General features: G+C 40.7%; 1 protein-coding gene and 1 long non-coding RNA gene across 2 annotated transcripts in view; one reads left to right on the top strand and one right to left on the bottom strand.

Moving 5' to 3' along the window:
* The window catches only part of LOC133536067 (collagen and calcium-binding EGF domain-containing protein 1-like), a 163,375-nt gene that overhangs the window by 49,469 nt on the left and 96,406 nt on the right, over window positions 1-17,500 (bottom strand). The window lies entirely within an intron of this gene.
* Window positions 5,950-17,500, top strand: part of LOC133569630 (uncharacterized) — a 24,234-nt gene continuing 12,683 nt past the window's right edge. Inside the window, exons 1-2 of the long non-coding RNA XR_009809839.1 lie at window positions 5,950-6,057; window positions 13,843-13,913. This is a non-coding gene — a long non-coding RNA (uncharacterized LOC133569630). The remainder of the gene's footprint in view (window positions 6,058-13,842; window positions 13,914-17,500) is intronic.

The following is a 17,500-nucleotide window of genomic DNA, read 5'->3' as shown; positions in this document are numbered from 1 at the left end:
AACGCCTCGGGATCCCCCGGGAAGAGCTAGACGAAGTGGCTGGAGAGAGGGAAGTCTGGGTTTCCTTGCTTAGGCTGTTGCCCCCGCGACCCGACCTCGGATAAGCGGAAGAAGATGGATGGAGATTAAAATTAAAAAAAATCCACATTCTGCTTAGTCACGACTAAACAATTCTTCTTCTTGCTTATTATGACTGGAAGTCTTTATCAAAGGTCATCACACTGCAAAGGGGAATAACGCTTCAAAACATAAAGATGATTCGCCAAAACCAAATGGAATCATTAAAGTCCGTGTTTTTTGTGACGTAATCTTAAACGGTTTGGGAGACGTAATAATGATTCTAAAAATAATTGATCAGGAGGAAGACGGCAGGAAATATGGTTTTATTCTCCACGCGGCGTAGCTCTAAATCATCACGATCCAGACCCCCGGGCCCCCCTCGAGTGAACAATAAGCCATAAAACCTCGAGACGGGCCCGAACTGATGAGATCCAGATGATACGGCCGGCTTTAATCTGACGCTCGATGCGGCGCTGGCGGCCCCTGATGGGGTGGCGGTGGAGACAGGTGGGTGAAAGTCAAGATGAAAATTGTCACTACTTCATTGAGTCCGTCAACAAATCAGTCAGGAGATAATAACTTGCAGATGGCCAGCCTGTCCCGCAGGAGAAACTCAAACCTTGATGCTTTCTTGGATGGAAGCGAGCGGCGCTCTTCTGTGGGATTCTGATGTTACCACGGACTTGGAACCAGGAGGAAACCCAACTTCGTGACGGGTGACCTCACCTCTACGCAACTCTTACACGCATGTGTCTAACATGCGCAAATGTATCAAGTACAAAGTTCTATGACCAGGAAGTGTACGCATGTGGAATTAGCTAATAAGTTAGCATGCTAACAGTTGACATGTATCAAGTACTAAGTATATGACTCTAAACTGTAAAACTGCAAAATTGGCTTGAGAAGTTGGCACGTAATGTTAGCAAGCTAACACTTAGCATGTGTCAAGTACCAAGGTTTATTACTCTGTGGTGTTCGGCTGTAAAATGTTGCATGCTAGAATGCTAACGTTAGCATGCTAACAGTTAGCATGTGTCAAGTACCAAGTCATATGACTAGGATGTTTACACATGGGAAATTAGCTTATAAATTAGCATGCGAGCAGTTTACCACGAATTGATTAACGTGGACCCCGACTTAAACAAGTTGAAAAACTTATTCGAGTGTTACCATTTAGTGGTCAATTGTACGGAATATGCAATCTACTAAAAAAAGTTTCAATCAATCAATCAAAAACATATATCAAGTACCAAGTTAAATGACCAGGAAGTGTACGCATGTGGAATTAGCTAATAAGTTAGCATGCTAACAGTTGACATGTATCAAGTACTAAGTATATGACTCTAAACTGTAAAACTGCAAAATTGGCTTGAGAAGTTGGCACGTAATGTTAGCAAGCTAACAGTTAGCATGTGTCAAGTACCAAGGTTTATTACTCTGTGGTGTTCGGCTGTAAAATGTTGCATGCTAGAATGCTAACTTTAGCATGCTAACAGTTAGCATGTGTCAAGTACCAAGTCATATGACTAGGAAGTTTACACATGGGAAATTAGCTTATAAATTAGCATGCTAGCAGTTTACCACGAATTGATTAACGTGGACCCCGACTTAAACAAGTTGAAAAACTTATTCGAGTGTTACCATTTAGTGGTCAATTGTACGGAATATGCAATCTACTAAAAAAAGTTTCAATCAATCAATCAAAAACATATATCAAGTACCAAGTTAAATGACCAGGAAGTGTACGCATGTGGAATTAGCTAATAAGTTAGCATGCTAACAGTTGACATGTATCAAGTACTAAGTATATGACTCTAAACTGTAAAACTGCAAAATTGGCTTGAGAAGTTGGCACGTAATGTTAGCAAGCTAACAGTTAGCATGTGTCAAGTACCGAGGTTTATTACTCTGTGGTGTTCGGCTGTAAAATGTTGCATGCTAGAATGCTAACGTTAGCATGCTAACAGTTAGCATGTGTCAAGTACCAAGTCATATGACTAGGATGTTTACACATGGGAAATTAGCTTATAAATTAGCATGCTAGCAGTTTACCACGAATTGATTAATGTGGACCCCGACTTAAACAAGTTGAAAAACTTATTCGGGTGTTACCATTTAGTGGTCAATTGTACAAAATATGCAATCTACTAATAAAAGTTTCAATCAATCAATCAAAAACATATATCAAGTACCAAGTTATATGACCAGGAAGTGTACGCACGTGAAATTAGCTAATCGTTATCATGCTAACAGTTAACACGTTTCAAGTACCACGTCATAGGACTGGGAAGTGTACATATGTGAAATTAGCAAATAAGTTAGCATGCTAACAGTTAACATGGATCAAATACCAAGTTGTATGACCAGGAAGTGTATGCATGTAAAATTAGCTAATAAGTTAGCATGTTTTAAGTACCAAGTTATATGACTAGGAAGTGTACACATGTGAAATTACCTAATAATTTAGCATGCCAACAGTTGACACATATCAAGTACCAAGTTATGTGACTAGAAAGTGTACGCATGGGAAATCAGCTAATACGTTAGCATGCTAACAGTTAACATGTATCAAGTACCAAGTTATATGACTACGAAGTGTAAACATGTGAAATTAGTCAATAAGTTAGCATGCTAACAGTTGACACGTATCAAGTACCAAGTTCTATGACCAGGAAGTGTACACATGTGAAATTAGCAAATAAGTTAGCATGCTAACAGTTGACACGTATCGAGTAACACGTTCTATGACCAGGAAGTTTACGCATGTGAAATTAGCTAATACGTTAGCATGTATCAAATACTAAGTTACATGACTCTGAGCTGTAAAACTACCAAATTGGCTTGAGAAGTTGGCACGTAATGTTAGCAAGATAACAGTTAGCATGTGTCAAGTACCAAGGTTTATTACTCTGTGGTGTTCGGCTGTAAAATGTTGCATGCTAGAATGCTAACGTTAGCATGCTAACAGTTAGCATGTGTCAAGTACCAAGTCATATGACTAGGAAGTCTACACATGGGAAATTAGCTTATAAATTAGCATGCTAGCAGTTTACCACGAATTGATTAACGTGGACCCCGACTTAAACAAGTTGAAAAACTTATTCGGGTGTTACCATTTAGTGGTCAATTGTACGGAATATGCAATCTACTAAAAAAAGTTTCAATCAATCAATCAAAAACATATATCAAGTACCAAGTTCTATGACCAGGAAGTGTACGCATGTGGAATTAGCTAATAAGTTAGCATGCTAACAGTTGACATGTATCAAGTACTAAGTATATGACTCTAAACTGTAAAACTGCAAAATTGGCTTGAGAAGTTGGCACGTAATGTTAGCAAGCTAACAGTTAGCATGTGTCAAGTACCAAGGTTTATTACTCTGTGGTGTTCGGCTGTAAAATGTTGCATGCTAGAATGCTAACGTTAGCATGCTAACAGTTAGCATGTGTCAAGTACCAAGTCATATGACTAGGAAGTTTACACATGGGAAATTAGCTTATAAATTAGCATGCTAGCAGTTTACCACGAATTGATTAACGTGGACCCCGACTTAAACAAGTTGAAAAACTTATTCGGGTGTTACCATTTAGTGGTCAATTGTACGGAATATGCAATCTACTAATAAAAGTTTCAATCAATCAATCAAAAACATATATCAAGTACCAAGTTATATGACCAGGAAGTGTACGCACGTGAAATTAGCTAATCGTTATCATGCTAACAGTTAACACGTTTCAAGTACCACGTCATAGGACTGGGAAGTGTACATATGTGAAATTAGCAAATAAGTTAGCATGCTAACAGTGAACATGGATCAAATACCAAGTTGTATGACCAGGAAGTGTATGCATGTAAAATTAGCTAATAAGTTAGCATGTATCAAGTACCAAGTTATATGACTAGGAAGTGTACACATGTGAAATTACCTAATAATTTAGCATGCCAACAGTTGACACATATCAAGTACCAAGTTACGTGACTAGAAAGTGTACGCATGGGAAATTAGCTGATACGTTAGCATGCTAACAGTTAGCATGTATCAAGTACCAAGTTATATGACTACGAAGTGTAAACATGTGAAATTAGTCAATAAGTTAGCATGCTAACAGTTGACACGTATCAAGTACCAAGCTCTATGACCAGGAAGTGTACACATGTGAAATTAGCAAATAAGTTAGCATGCTAACAGTTGACACGTATCGAGTAACACGTTCTATGACCAGGAAGTTTACGCATGTGAAATTAGCTAATACGTTAGCATGTATCAAATACTGAGTTACATGACTCTGAGCTGTAAAACTACCAAATTGGCTTGAGAAGTTGGCACGTAATGTTAGCAAGCTAACAGTTAGCATGTGTCAAGTACCAAGGTTTATTACTCTGAGGTGTTCGGCTGTAAAATGTTGCATGTTAGAATGCTAACGTTAGCATGCTAACAGTTAGCATATGTCAAATACCAAGTCATATGACTAGGAAGGGTAACCATGTGAAATTAGCTAATAAGTTAGCATGCTAACGGTTGACACGTATCAAGTACCAAGTTCTATGACCAGGAAGTTTACGCATGTGAAATTAGCTAATATGTTAGCATGTTAAAAGTTGACATGTATCAAATACTAAGTTACATGACTCTGAGCTGTAAAACTACCAAATTGGCTTGAGAAGTTGGCACGTAATGTTAGCAAGCTAACAGTTAGCATGTGTCAAGTACCAAGGTTTATTACTCTGAGGTGTTCGGCTGTAAAATGTTGCATGTTAGAATGCTAACGTTAGCATGCTAACAGTTAGCATATGTCAAATACCAAGTCATATGACTAGGAAGTGTAACCATGTGAAATTAGCTAATAAGTTAGCATGCTAACAATTGACAAGTATCAAGTACCAAGTTCTATGACCAGGAAGTTTACACATGTGAAATTAGCTAATACATTAGCATGCTAACAGTTGACATGTATCAAATACTAAGTTACATGACTCTGAGCTGTAAAACTACAAAATTGGCTTGAGAAGTTGGCACGTAATGTTAGCAAGCTAACAGTTAGCATGTGTCAAGTACCAAGGTTTATTACTCTGAGGTGTTCGGCTGTAAAATGTTGCATGTTAGAATGCTAACGTTAGCATGCTAACAGTTAGCATATGTCAAATACCAAGTTATATGACCAGGAAGTGTACACATGTGAAATTAGCTAATACGTTAGCATGCTAACAGTTAACATGTGTCAAGTACCAAGTTATATGACTAGGAAGTGTACGCATGTGAAATTAGCTAATAAGTTAGCATGTATCAAGTACCAAGCTATATGACTAGGAAGTGTACGCATGTGAAATTAGCTAATAAGTTAGCATGTATCAAGTACCAAGCTATATGACTAGGACGTGTAAGCATGTGGAATTAGCAAATGCGTTAGCATGCCAACATTTGACACATATCAGGTACCAAGTTATATGTCTGGGAAGCGTACACATGTGAAATTAGCTAATAAGTTAGCATGTATCAAGTACCAAGTAATATGACTTGGAAGTGTACGCATGTGAAACTAGCTAATACGTTAGCATGCCAACATTTGACACGTATACATCCATCCATCCATCCATTTACTACCGCTTATTCCCTTTGTAATCACGGGGGGGCGCTGGTGCCTATCTCAGCTACAATCAGGCGGAAGGCGGCGTATACCCTGGACAAGTCGCCACCTTATCGCAGGGCGACACGTATCATAGACTGACCATACGTCCTCTTTTTAAGTCCGTCAAATGTCTGGCATTTTGAATTAGGGTTGCGTGTATTTTCAATGTAGGTCCAGGGTTAAGTTATATATATATATATATATATATATATATATAGAAGCGGCTGCGGCTGTGGCTGCGGGGTGTTAGCCAATGACTCTGGCTGGGGGGCGGGACTTCCGGGAAAGCTAGGGAAGTGACGCTATTGACAGGAAGTGTTGGTTGGAGTTTGCCGTAAAAAGGAAATAGACTTCTTGGTAAACACTAAGGTGAGTGTAAAGTCAACATTTTTAACTCCAGTAAATGAGTTATTTTAGTATTTGTGAGTCAATGGAAACTTCACTTTTATCTCCCGCTGGATCCACATCGTTCGAGGATGGAGACAAGTTAGCTGTTAGCTTCAAGCTAACCAGCACCTGAGTAGACTCTTCCACCTCAAAAACATTCTTTGCAGGTCAAAAAACGGGGCAGTTGTTTACCTTTTGAAGTGTTAATGTACGAGGAGTGTTCAAAAGGAGTCTTTTGAAGAAGTGGCTGACAAGTTAGCATCGCTGTCAGAGACGTCATCACCGTCATTGTTTACTGAAGCAGAGATGGTGACCGTGTGTTATGATGAACGCGATAGAATTATCAGATTTAATTTTTTTATTATCTATAGCAGGGGTGTCAAATGTGTGCCAAAGAGGCCATATTCTAAAAATACTATTAAAATAAACTAAATCATAACAAAAGTGAAATAAAAAAGCTCAAAGGTGAAATGTAATTTAGAAAAAGTTGCAATGTTGACTAATAAAACAAAGCAGTTTTTTTTTTCTTTCAAACTGTCATTGCTCAAAAACATATTATTGAATCAAAATCAATGTTATTATGAATTATTGACCTATCCGGGGTTCCCATTACTTCACATGGGGCGGCATAGCTCGGTTGGTAGAGTGGCCGTGCCAGCAACTTGAGGGTTCCGAGTTCAATTCCCGCTTGTGCCATAGTAGTCACTGCCGTTGTGTCCTTGGGCAAGACACTTTACCCACCTGCTCCCAGTGCCACCCACACTGGTTTAAATGTAACTTAGATATTGGGTGTCACTATGTAAAGCGCTTTGAGTCACTTGAGAAAAGCGCTATATAAATATAATTCACTTCACTTCACATCAAATATTCCACTAAGAAAAATATTTCTGGTGGAAGATTTTGCATATGGGCTTCACGGTGGCAGAGGGGTTAGTGCGTCTGCCGCACAATACGAAGGTCCTGCAGTCCTGGGATCAAATCTTTCTGTGTGGAGTTTGCATGTTCTCCCCGTGACTGCGTGGGTTCCCTCCGGGTACTCCGGCTTCCTCCCACTTCCAAAGACATGCACCTGGGGATAGGTTGATTGGCAACACTAAATTGGCCCTAGTGTGTGAATGTTGTCTGTCTATCTGTGTTGGCCCTGTGATGAGGTGGCGACTTGTCCAGGGTGTACCCCGCCTTCCGCCCGATTGTAGCTGAGATAGGCGCCAGCGCCCCCCGCCACCCCAGAAAGGGAATAAGCGGTAGAAAATGGATGGATGGATGGATTTTGCATATTTTGTGTGTTTGCCATTAAAAACATGGTTTTGTTTGACAAAAAAAAAAGGGCGGAAAACAAACAAACAAAAAAACAACATAAAAAAACAAAAACATTTTGAAATGAGGGATGGATGTGAAGTTGATGTTGACTCCAGAGATTTAAGCGTTAAATATAACATGTATGTATGCCCTGATACACCAGTATCATCATTTCATGACCGAAACAAAACACTTTTTACACTTTTATACTGAAATAAATACACTTACAACCCATCCATCCATCCATCATCTTCCGCTTATCCGAGGTCGGGTCGCGGGGGCAGCAGCCTAAGCAGGGAAGCCCAGACTTCCCTATCTCCAGCCACTTCGTCTAGCTCTTCCCGGGGGATCCCGAGGCGTTCCCAGGCCAGCCGGGAGACATAGTCTTCCCAACGTGTCCTGGGTCTTCCCCGTGGCCTCCTACCAGCTGGACGTGCCCTAAACACCTCCCTAGGGAGGCGTTCGGGTGGCATCCTGACCAGTTGCCCGAACCACCTCATCTGGCTCCTCTCGATGTGGAGGAGCAGCGGCTTTACGTTGAGTTCCTCCCGGATGGCAGAGCTTCTCACCCTATCTCTAAGGGAGAGACCCGCCACCCGGCGGAGGAAACTCATTTCGGCCGCTTGTACCCGTGATCTTATCCTTTCGGTCATGACCCAAAGCTCATGACCATAGGTGAGGATGGGAACGTAGATCGACCGGTAAATTGAGAGCTTTGCCTTCCGGCTCAGCTCCTTCTTCACCACAACGGATCGATACAACGTCCGCATTACTGAAGACGCCGCACACTTACAACTGATTAAATAAAAACATAAAAAAACTACCAGCAGCGGTAAAGTTTAGATCAGTGGTTCTTAACCTGGGTTCGATCGAACCCTAGGGGTTCAGTGATTCGGCCTCAGGGGTTCGGTGGAGGTCAAAACACCCCCGACTCATCGTGTGAATACAAACTTCTCCCTATCGGCGTATTACGGATACGGCAACAGCTGACTGATTTTCAGGTGTGTAATCTGTTGTGAGTTTATGCACTGTGTTGGTTTTGTTGTTTGAACAAGGTGATGTTCATGCACGGTTCACTTTGTGCACCAGTAAAAACAACATGCTAACACTTAAGTATGGGGAACATATTCACCGTTAATTAGTTGCATATTAACATGTAAATCAGTAACATATTGGCTTTTAACTAGTCATTATTAAGTACCTATTAATGCCTATTCGGCATGGCCTTATTATAACCCTAAACCTCTAACCATGACCCTAACCCTAACCAAATAACTCTCAATTATCAATCAATCAATCAATGTTTACTTATATAGCCCTAAATCACTAATGTCTCAAAGGGCTGCACAAACCACCACGACATCCACGGTAGGCCCACATAAGGGCAAGGAAAACTCACACCCAGTGGGACATCGGTGACAATGATGACTATGAGAACCTTGGAGAGGAGGAAAGCAATGGATGTCGAGCGGATCTAACATGATACTGTGAAAGTTCAATCCACAATGGATACAACACAGTCGCGAGAGTCCAGTCCAAAGCGGATCCAACACAGCAGCGAGAGTCCCGTTCACAGCGGAGCCAGCAGGAAACCATCCCAAGCGTAGGCGGACCAGCAGCGCAGAGATGTCCCCAGCCGATACACAGGCAAGCAGTACATGGCCACCGGACCGGACCGGGCCCCCTCCACACGGGAGAGTGGGACATAGAAGAAAAAGAAAAGAAACGGCAGATCAACTGGTCTAAAAAGGGAGTCTATTTAAAGGCTAGAGTATACAAATGACTTTTAAGGTGAGACTTAAATGTATTCAGTCTTGAATACTTAGAATATGTTCCCTTAGTGTCAAAATAACTCTAAATTGGTCATGATCTGTGGTCTGGATTATGTTTTTGTTATTTTTTTGGACTATTTTAGTTCCTGTTTGCACTCCCTTGTTTTGTTTGGTTACCATGTCGATTTATGATCATTCTGTCATGACGGAGGGGTCGCAGCTTAGTGCGAGGTTTGTTCTCCCGGGATGCAAACGGACTATTCCGGACAAAGCTTGCAAGAAATCTTGGCGGGCATGAGGTAAAACAACATAAACTATGGCATGGAACAAACACAAAACCTGTGGCATGAAACAAACAAACATAAACTATGGCTTCGAACAAACACAAAACGGTGGCAAGAAATAAACAAGACTTACGTGGACACGGCATGACTCGGGCAACATGAACTGGGGTATCGCGTGAAAACAAGCAATGACGGGAGGCCGACTGACTGGCAAAGACAGGCTTGAATAAGGGTCTTGACTAGAAACAGGTGTGCGGTCCGAACACCAGAAGCAGGTGAAAATCATAAGTCGGCATGGTAACCGAACAAAACAAGGGAGCGCAAACAGGAACTAAAAGAGTCCAAAAACTAACAAAAACATGTTCCAGACCACAGATCATGACAAAATTAAGTGTTTGTTACTTAGAATATGTCCCTTATACTAAAGTGTTACCAAAAACATATAACTTTGTCTTGAATTTGAAAGAAAAATTATTATTTTTTTTTTTCACTTATGAAGGGTTCGGTGAATGCGCAAATGAAACTGGTGGGGTTCGTACCTCCAACAAGGTTAAGAACCACTGGTTTAGATCCATGAAGGAAAGAAGAAAGTTAATGAATGTTTGTAACTGAATACATTTACATATGCATACACATTTGTTTTCTTTTTTTTTAATGAATTAAGTAACGTTTATGACAACCTCTTTCCAAAACACGATATACAATGTGAGATATAACAGGATAATGAATAAGTTTATCGTTTGTTTTCAAAACGCTTACAAAAAAGTGGGACCCCAAAAATGTATTGTGGGACCCCATTTTTATGACTTGATGGGGTCCCTGGGACCCCATTTTAAAAATCCCTAGCGCCAACACAGCAGTCAACAGAGGAGAAAAAATGCTTTACTTAAATAAATATATGATTTATAAAGCAAGTTTGAGTATCATTGGCAAATTTTCACCTAGTCCCTGCCTTGGCACGCATATATGTGTCCTCTTTTTGGGATTTCAGAATATGGTCACCCTACAGTTAAAGGCCTACTGAAATGAGATTTTCTTATTTAAACGGGGATAGCAGGTCCATTTTATGTGTCATACTTGATCATTTCGCGATATTGCCATATTTTTGCGGAAAGGATTTAGTAGAAAACAATGACGATAAAGTTTGCAACTTTTGGTCGCTAATAAAAAAATCCTTGCCTGTACCGGAAGTAGCAGACGATGTGCGCGTGACGTCACGGGTTGTAGGGCTCCTCACATCTGAACATTGTTTACAATCATGGCCACCAGCAGCGAGAGCGATTCAGACCGAGAAAGCGAGGATTTCCCCATGAATTTGAGTGAGGATGAAAGATTCGTGGATGAGGAAAGTGAATGTGAAGGACTAGAAAAGAAAAAAAAAGACGAGGGTAGTGGGAGCGATTCAGATGTTATTAGACACATTTACTAGGATAATTCTGGAAAATCCCTTATCTGCTTATTGTGTTAATAGTGTTTTAGTAAGATTATATGGTCATACCTGAAAGTCGGAGGGGTGTGGCCACGGGTCTGGTGACCGCCAGTGTCTCCGAGGGAAGCCACGTTTCTCGACGAGGCAAGGCAGACAGGTTGAGATTTTTTTTTTTCTTCCTCCACGGTGTAAGCATCTGAAGGCCGGTGGGAAGAGCCAAGAGACTCCGCAGCTGCAATAAGAACGACGCAAACTCTCCGCTCATGTCTACGGTAAGAGCCGAATGTAAACAAGGAAACACCGGCTGTGTTTGTGTTGCTAAAGACGGCCGCAATACACCGCCTCTTACCTACAGCTTTCTTCTTTGACGTCTCCATTATTCATTGAACAAAATGGCAAAACATTCAGCAACACAGAAGTCCAGAATACTGTGTAATTATGCGATTAAAGCAGACAACTTATAGCTGGGATCGGTGCTGGATCAAAATGTCCGCTAGAATCCGTGACGTCACGCGCACGCATCGTCATACCGCGATGTTTTCAACAGGATACTCCGCGCGAATTTTTAAATTGCAATTTAGTAAACTAAACCGACCGTATTGGGATGTGTTGCAATGTTAATATTTCATCATTGATATATAAACTATCAGACTGCGTGGTCGGTAGTAGTGGGTTCCAGTAGGCCTTTAAAGGGTTAGAAAACAAGTTCTGAGGTATTCTGCACGAGCACGTGAGGGCAGTAGGAGAGTTGACCCGTGTGGTTTTGTGTTGCCGTGTGCAAATATGTTGGACGGACAGGAAACAGGCCAGGTCGCATGTGGAACAGACCATGGAGAGTACTGTATATACTGTACACGTACAGTGTACACTAAGCGTTCTGCTTAGTACCTTTGCGGTTCTTCACATCCTGAAAGGGAATCATTTGGCCCTGTTCCTGGAATCTTCCGCTCCGACTACAGAGCGTGTCGGTCTCTCTGGTGTCGGTGGCGCTTCAACGCCATTACCTAATGGAGCGCTAACGCTAGCTTCTGGTTACGGTCAACAAGCGACTGTCATCGCGGAATCTTTACTTTGTCAACAACCTCTGGCAGCGTCTCGCATCTGGACTTAAAAACTTCCAGTTGGTCTCAGGGGACATTTTGACGTGTCTATCTTGGTGTGGTGGAACACACCTCATGTTTCAGCTAGCATTATTCTGCCTGTACATCTTTATCCAACTATAGGAAACTTGGATGTACTTTAAAAGCAGTGGTATGCCTAACATAAATCATGATTATAGATTAATAAAAGTTCAGTTGAATCTACCATGAATTGATTAACGTGGACTTAAACAAGTTGAAAAACGTATTCGGGTGTTACCATTTAGTGGTCAATTGTACGGAGTATGTACTGTACTGTACAATCTACTAATAAAAGTTTTAATTAAGCAAAAAACGTTCCATGAAGCATTCACCATATTCTCTTCATGTCTTATTCGGCTCCAGTATTTCTTGTTTTTACGTTAGAGCTTTTATCCAGTCAGAATACAGCTAGCTGGTTGCCAGGGCTGTGTGAATTCTGCCGGATAGACAGTTGCGATAGCCAATCTGATCACGAGTTGTTGACAGTAGCCCATACAGGTCGCCTTACGCTGTACGTGTTCACAGTAAATATTCCATACTTGCAGCATTGCACAGACGAAGAAAAATACAATTTCCGCACAATTAGTAATAACTATAGCAACGGCCCTGAAAGGCCTACTGAAATGAGACTAATTTTAATTGAACAAACTGCAAATGATTCAGCAACACAGATATCCAGAATACTGTTTAATTGTGTGATGAAAAGAGACGACTTTTAGCCCCAAATGGTGCTGCGCTAATATTTCCCGACAATCCGTGACGTCACGCGCACGCGTCATCATTCTGCGACGTTTTCAACGAGAAACTCCGCGGGACATTTAAAATTGCAATTTAGTAAACTAAACCGGCCGTATTGGCATGTGTTGCAATGTTAACATTTCATCATTGATATATAAACTATCAGACTGCGTGGTCGGTAGTAGTGGGTTTCAGTAGGCCTTTAAACAAGTTGAAAAACTTATTCGGGTGTTACCATTTAATGGTCAATTATACGGAATATGTACCGAACTGTGCAATCTACTAATAAAAGTTTAAATCGATCAATCAAAAACGTTCCATGAAGTATTCACCATATTCTCTTCATGGCTCCAGTATTTCTTGTTTTTACGTTACAGCTTTTATCCAGTCAGAATACAGCTAGCTGGTTGCCAGGGCTGTGTGAATTCTGCCGGATAGACAGTTGCGATAGCCAATCTGATCACGAGTTGTTGACAGTAGCCCATACAGGTCGCCTTACGCTGTACGTGTTCACAGTAAATATTCCATACTTGCAGCATTGCAAGGACGAAGAAAAATACAATTTCCGCACAATTAGTAATAACTATAGCAACAGCCCTTAAAGGCCTACTGAAATGAGATTTTCTTATTTAAACGGGGATAGCAGGTCCGTTTTATGTGTCATACTTGATCATTTCGCAATATTGCCATATTTTTGCTGAAATTATTTAGTAGAGAAGGTCGACGATATAGTTCGCAACTTTTGGTGCCAATAAAAAAGCCTTGCCTGTACCGGAAGTAGCAGACGATGACGTCACAAGGGTGAGGGCTCCTCACGTCCTCACATTGTTTTTAATGGGAGCCTCCAGCTGCAAGAGCTATTCGGACCGGGAAAACAACAATTTTCCCATTAATTTGAGCGAGGATGAAAGATTCGTGGATGATGATATTGATAGCGAAGGACAAGAAAAAAATAAAATAAATAAATAAAGTTTAAAAAAAAAGGCGATTGCATTGGGACGGATTCAGATGTTTTTAGACACATTTACTAAGATAAATCTGGGAAATTCCTTATCTTTCTATTGTGTTCCTAGTGTTTTAGTGAGATCAAGTAGTACCTGATAGTCGGAGGGGTGTGTCCACAGGTGTCTTGAGGCCAGTGTCTGAGGGAAGTCGACGGCAGATACAAGGACGGCGCAAACGCCACAGATCTCCGGTAAGAGGCGACTTTTTAACACAATTTTCTCACCGAAACCTGCCGGTTGACAAGTGGTCGGGATCCATGTTCGCTTGACCGCTCTGATCCATAGTAAAGCTTCACCTCCGGGAATTTTAAACAAGGAATCACCGTGTGTTTGTGTGGCTAAAGGCTAAAGCTTCCAAACTCCATCTTTCTACTATGACTTCTCCATTTTTAATTGAAAAAACTGCAAATGATTCAGCAACACAGATGTCCAGAATACTGTTTAATTGCGCGATGAAAAGAGACAACTTTTAGCCGCAAATGGTGCTGCGCTAATATGTCCTCTACAGTCCGTGACGTCACGCGCACGTGTCATCATTCTGCGGCGTTTTCAACGAGAAACTCCGCGGGAAATTTAAAATTGCAATTTAGTAAACTAAACCGGCCGTATTGGCATGTGTTGGAATGTTAATATTTCATCATTGATATATAAACTATCAGACTGCGTGGTCGGTAGTAGTGGGTTTCAGTAGGCCTTTAAGCAAGTTGAAAAACTTATTCGGGTGTTACCATTTAGTAGTCAATTATACGGAATATGTACCGAACTGTGCAATCTACTAATAAAAGTTTCAATCGATCAATCAAAAACGTTCCATGAAGTATTCACCATATTCTCTTCATGGCTCCAGTATTTTTTGTTTTTACGTTACAGCTTTTATCCAATCAGAATTCAGCTAGCTGGTTGCCAGGGCTGTGTGAATTCTGCCGGATAGACAATTGCGATAGCCAATTAGATCACGAGTTGTTGACAATAGCCCATACAGGTAGCCTTACGCTAAACATGTTCACAGTAAATATTCCATACTTGCAGCTTTGCATAGACAAATACCATTTCAGCACAATTGGTAATAACTATAGCAACGGCCCTTAAGCGTAAGAGTTGTGTGATGATATATAAACTCAGTGGGCTAGTGGTTAGAGTGTCCGCCCTGAGATCGGTAGGTTGTGAGTTCAAACCCCGGCCGAGTCATACCAAAGACTATAAAAATGGGACCCATTGCCTCCCTGCTTGGCACTCAGCATCAAGGGTTGGAATTAATAATAATAATAATAATAATGGGTTAGATTTAAATTAGACTTATCTACATACTCAAAACGCTCACAGAGAAATGGGAACCCAGCTACCCTGGGGTAGACTGATGGAAGCGTGGCTGCCAGTTTGTGCCTACGGCCCCTCCGACCACCACCAATGTGAGCGGCACCGGGAGCAAGGGTGAAGTGTCCTGCCCAAGGACACAACGGCAGCGATTTGGATGTCAACAGGAGGGGAGCGAACCTGCAACCCTCTGGTTTCTGGCACGGCTGTTCTACCCACTACGCCATGCCGGGGGGTTAAATCACCATAAATGATTCCCGGGCGCGGCACCCCTGCTGCCCACTGCTCCCCTTACCTCCCAGGTGGTGATCAAGGGGATGGGTCAAATGTAGAGGACAAATTTCACCACACCTAGTGTGTGTGTGTGTGTGTGTGACAATCATTGGTACTTTAACTTAACTTAAATAATTATGTGGAAGGGGCGTGGTCCACGCATTCCCTGCGGGCAGGGTGTGTGCAGGTGCCGGTCATGAAGCAGCGAACAGGTGAGTGGATATCTCAGCTGGAACGAGTTATCAAATCCCCTGTCTCCTTATTAGCAGCGTCAGAGACCATGACAAGACTATTTCATCTCTACAGAACTGTTTCATGAGGGGTTCCCTCAATCATCAGAAGATTTTAATGGAAGCATTCACATACTATGGTTTGTATAGAGCACAGAGTGGGTAGGTACAGGCAGGCGTAGGGGCGTGGGGATTTGTTCATGTGTTACCTAGGAGGTGTCTCCGTCTGTGACGGCCTGCTGATACAATTTCACTGCGCTTGTTGAGGGATGACAGGTCTGGGTGGTATATAATAAACAGTTTCTCTTTGAAGTATTATTCAATAAATATATTTATAAAAAGATTTTTGAATTGATGCTATTTTTAGAATATTTTTAAACAATCTCACGTCCCCCCTTGCCATACCTTCAAGTACCCCCAGGGGTACGCGTACCCCCATTTGAGAACCACTGCTCTAGAGTCCAGTGGCAACGTGCTTTAGACCACTGCATCTGACGCTTTGTATTGGACTTGGTGATTTATGGCTTAAATGCAGCTGGTCGGCCAAGGAAACACATTCCATGAAGCTCTCTGCGTACTGTACGTGGGCTAATTGGAAGGTCCCATGAAGTTTGGAGCTCTGTAGCAACTGACTGTAGAGAAAGTTGGCGACCTTTTTGCACTATGCGCTTCAAAATCCGCTGACTCCTCTGACAGTTTACCTGGCCTACCACTTTGTGGCTGAGTTGCTGTTCCCAAACTCTTCCATTTTCTTATAATAAAGCTGACAGTTGACTTTGGAAAGCGAGGAAATTTCATGACTGGATTTGTTGCACAGGTGGGATCCTATGACAGTTCCATGCTGGAAATCACTGATTATTTCACAAATGTTTGTAGAAACAGTCTCCATGCCTAACTGTTTGATTTTACACACCTGATTCTGATCATTTGGATGGGTGGCAAAATACTTTTGGCACTATAGTTTAGAACAGGGGTCACCAACGCAGTGCCCGCGGGCACCAGGTAGCCTGTAAGGACCAAATGAGTGGCCCGCTGGCCTGTTCTAAAAATAGCTCAGATAGCAGCACTTACCAGTGAGCTACCTTTATTTTTAAAATGTTATTTATTTACTAGCAAGCTGGTCTCGCTTTGCTCGACATTTTTAATTCTAAGAGAGATAAAACTCAAATAAGATTAGAAAATCCAAGAAAATATTTTAAAGACTTGTTCTTCACTTGTTTAAATAAATTCATTTATTTTTTACTTTGTTTTTCATAACTTTCAGAAAGACAATTTTAGAGAAAAAATACAAACTTAAAAATTATTTCAGGATTTTAAAACACATTTACCTTTTTACCTTTTAAATTCCTTCCTCTTCTTTCATGACAATTTAAATCAATGTTCAAGTATTTTTTCTTTTTTTATTATTGTAAAGAATAATAAATACATTTTAATTTAATTCTTCATTTTGGCTTCTGTTTTTTCGACGAAGAATATTTGTGAAATATTTCTTCAAACTTATTATGATTAAAATTCAAAAAAATTATTCTGGCAAATCCAGAAAATCTGCAGAATCAAATTTAAATCTTATTTCAAAGTCTTTTGAATTTCTTTTAAAATTATTGTTCTGGAAAATCTAGAAGAAATAATGAATTGTCTTTGATAGAAATATAGCTTGGTCCAATTTGTTATATATTCTAACAGAGTGCAGATTGGATTTTAACCTATTTAAAACATGTCATCAACATTGTAAAATTAATTTTAATCAGGAAAAATTACTAATGATGTTCCATAAATTATTTTTTTTCATTTTTTCAAAAATATTCAAATTAGCTATTTTTTCTCTTCTTTTTTTTCGGTTGAATTTTGAATTTTAAAGAGTCAAAATTGAAGATAAACTATGTTTAAAAATGTTATTTACATTTTTTACGTGTTTTCTCCTCTTTAAAACCGTTCAATTACCCTAAGTGTTTTTTTCATCA

Source organism: Nerophis ophidion, linkage group LG02 (genome assembly GCF_033978795.1).
Source record: "Nerophis ophidion isolate RoL-2023_Sa linkage group LG02, RoL_Noph_v1.0, whole genome shotgun sequence".
Lineage (NCBI taxonomy): Eukaryota > Metazoa > Chordata > Actinopteri > Syngnathiformes > Syngnathidae > Nerophis > Nerophis ophidion.
The sequence above is the reverse complement of the archived record's forward strand: the minus strand, read 5'-3'. Positions and strand labels throughout refer to the sequence as shown.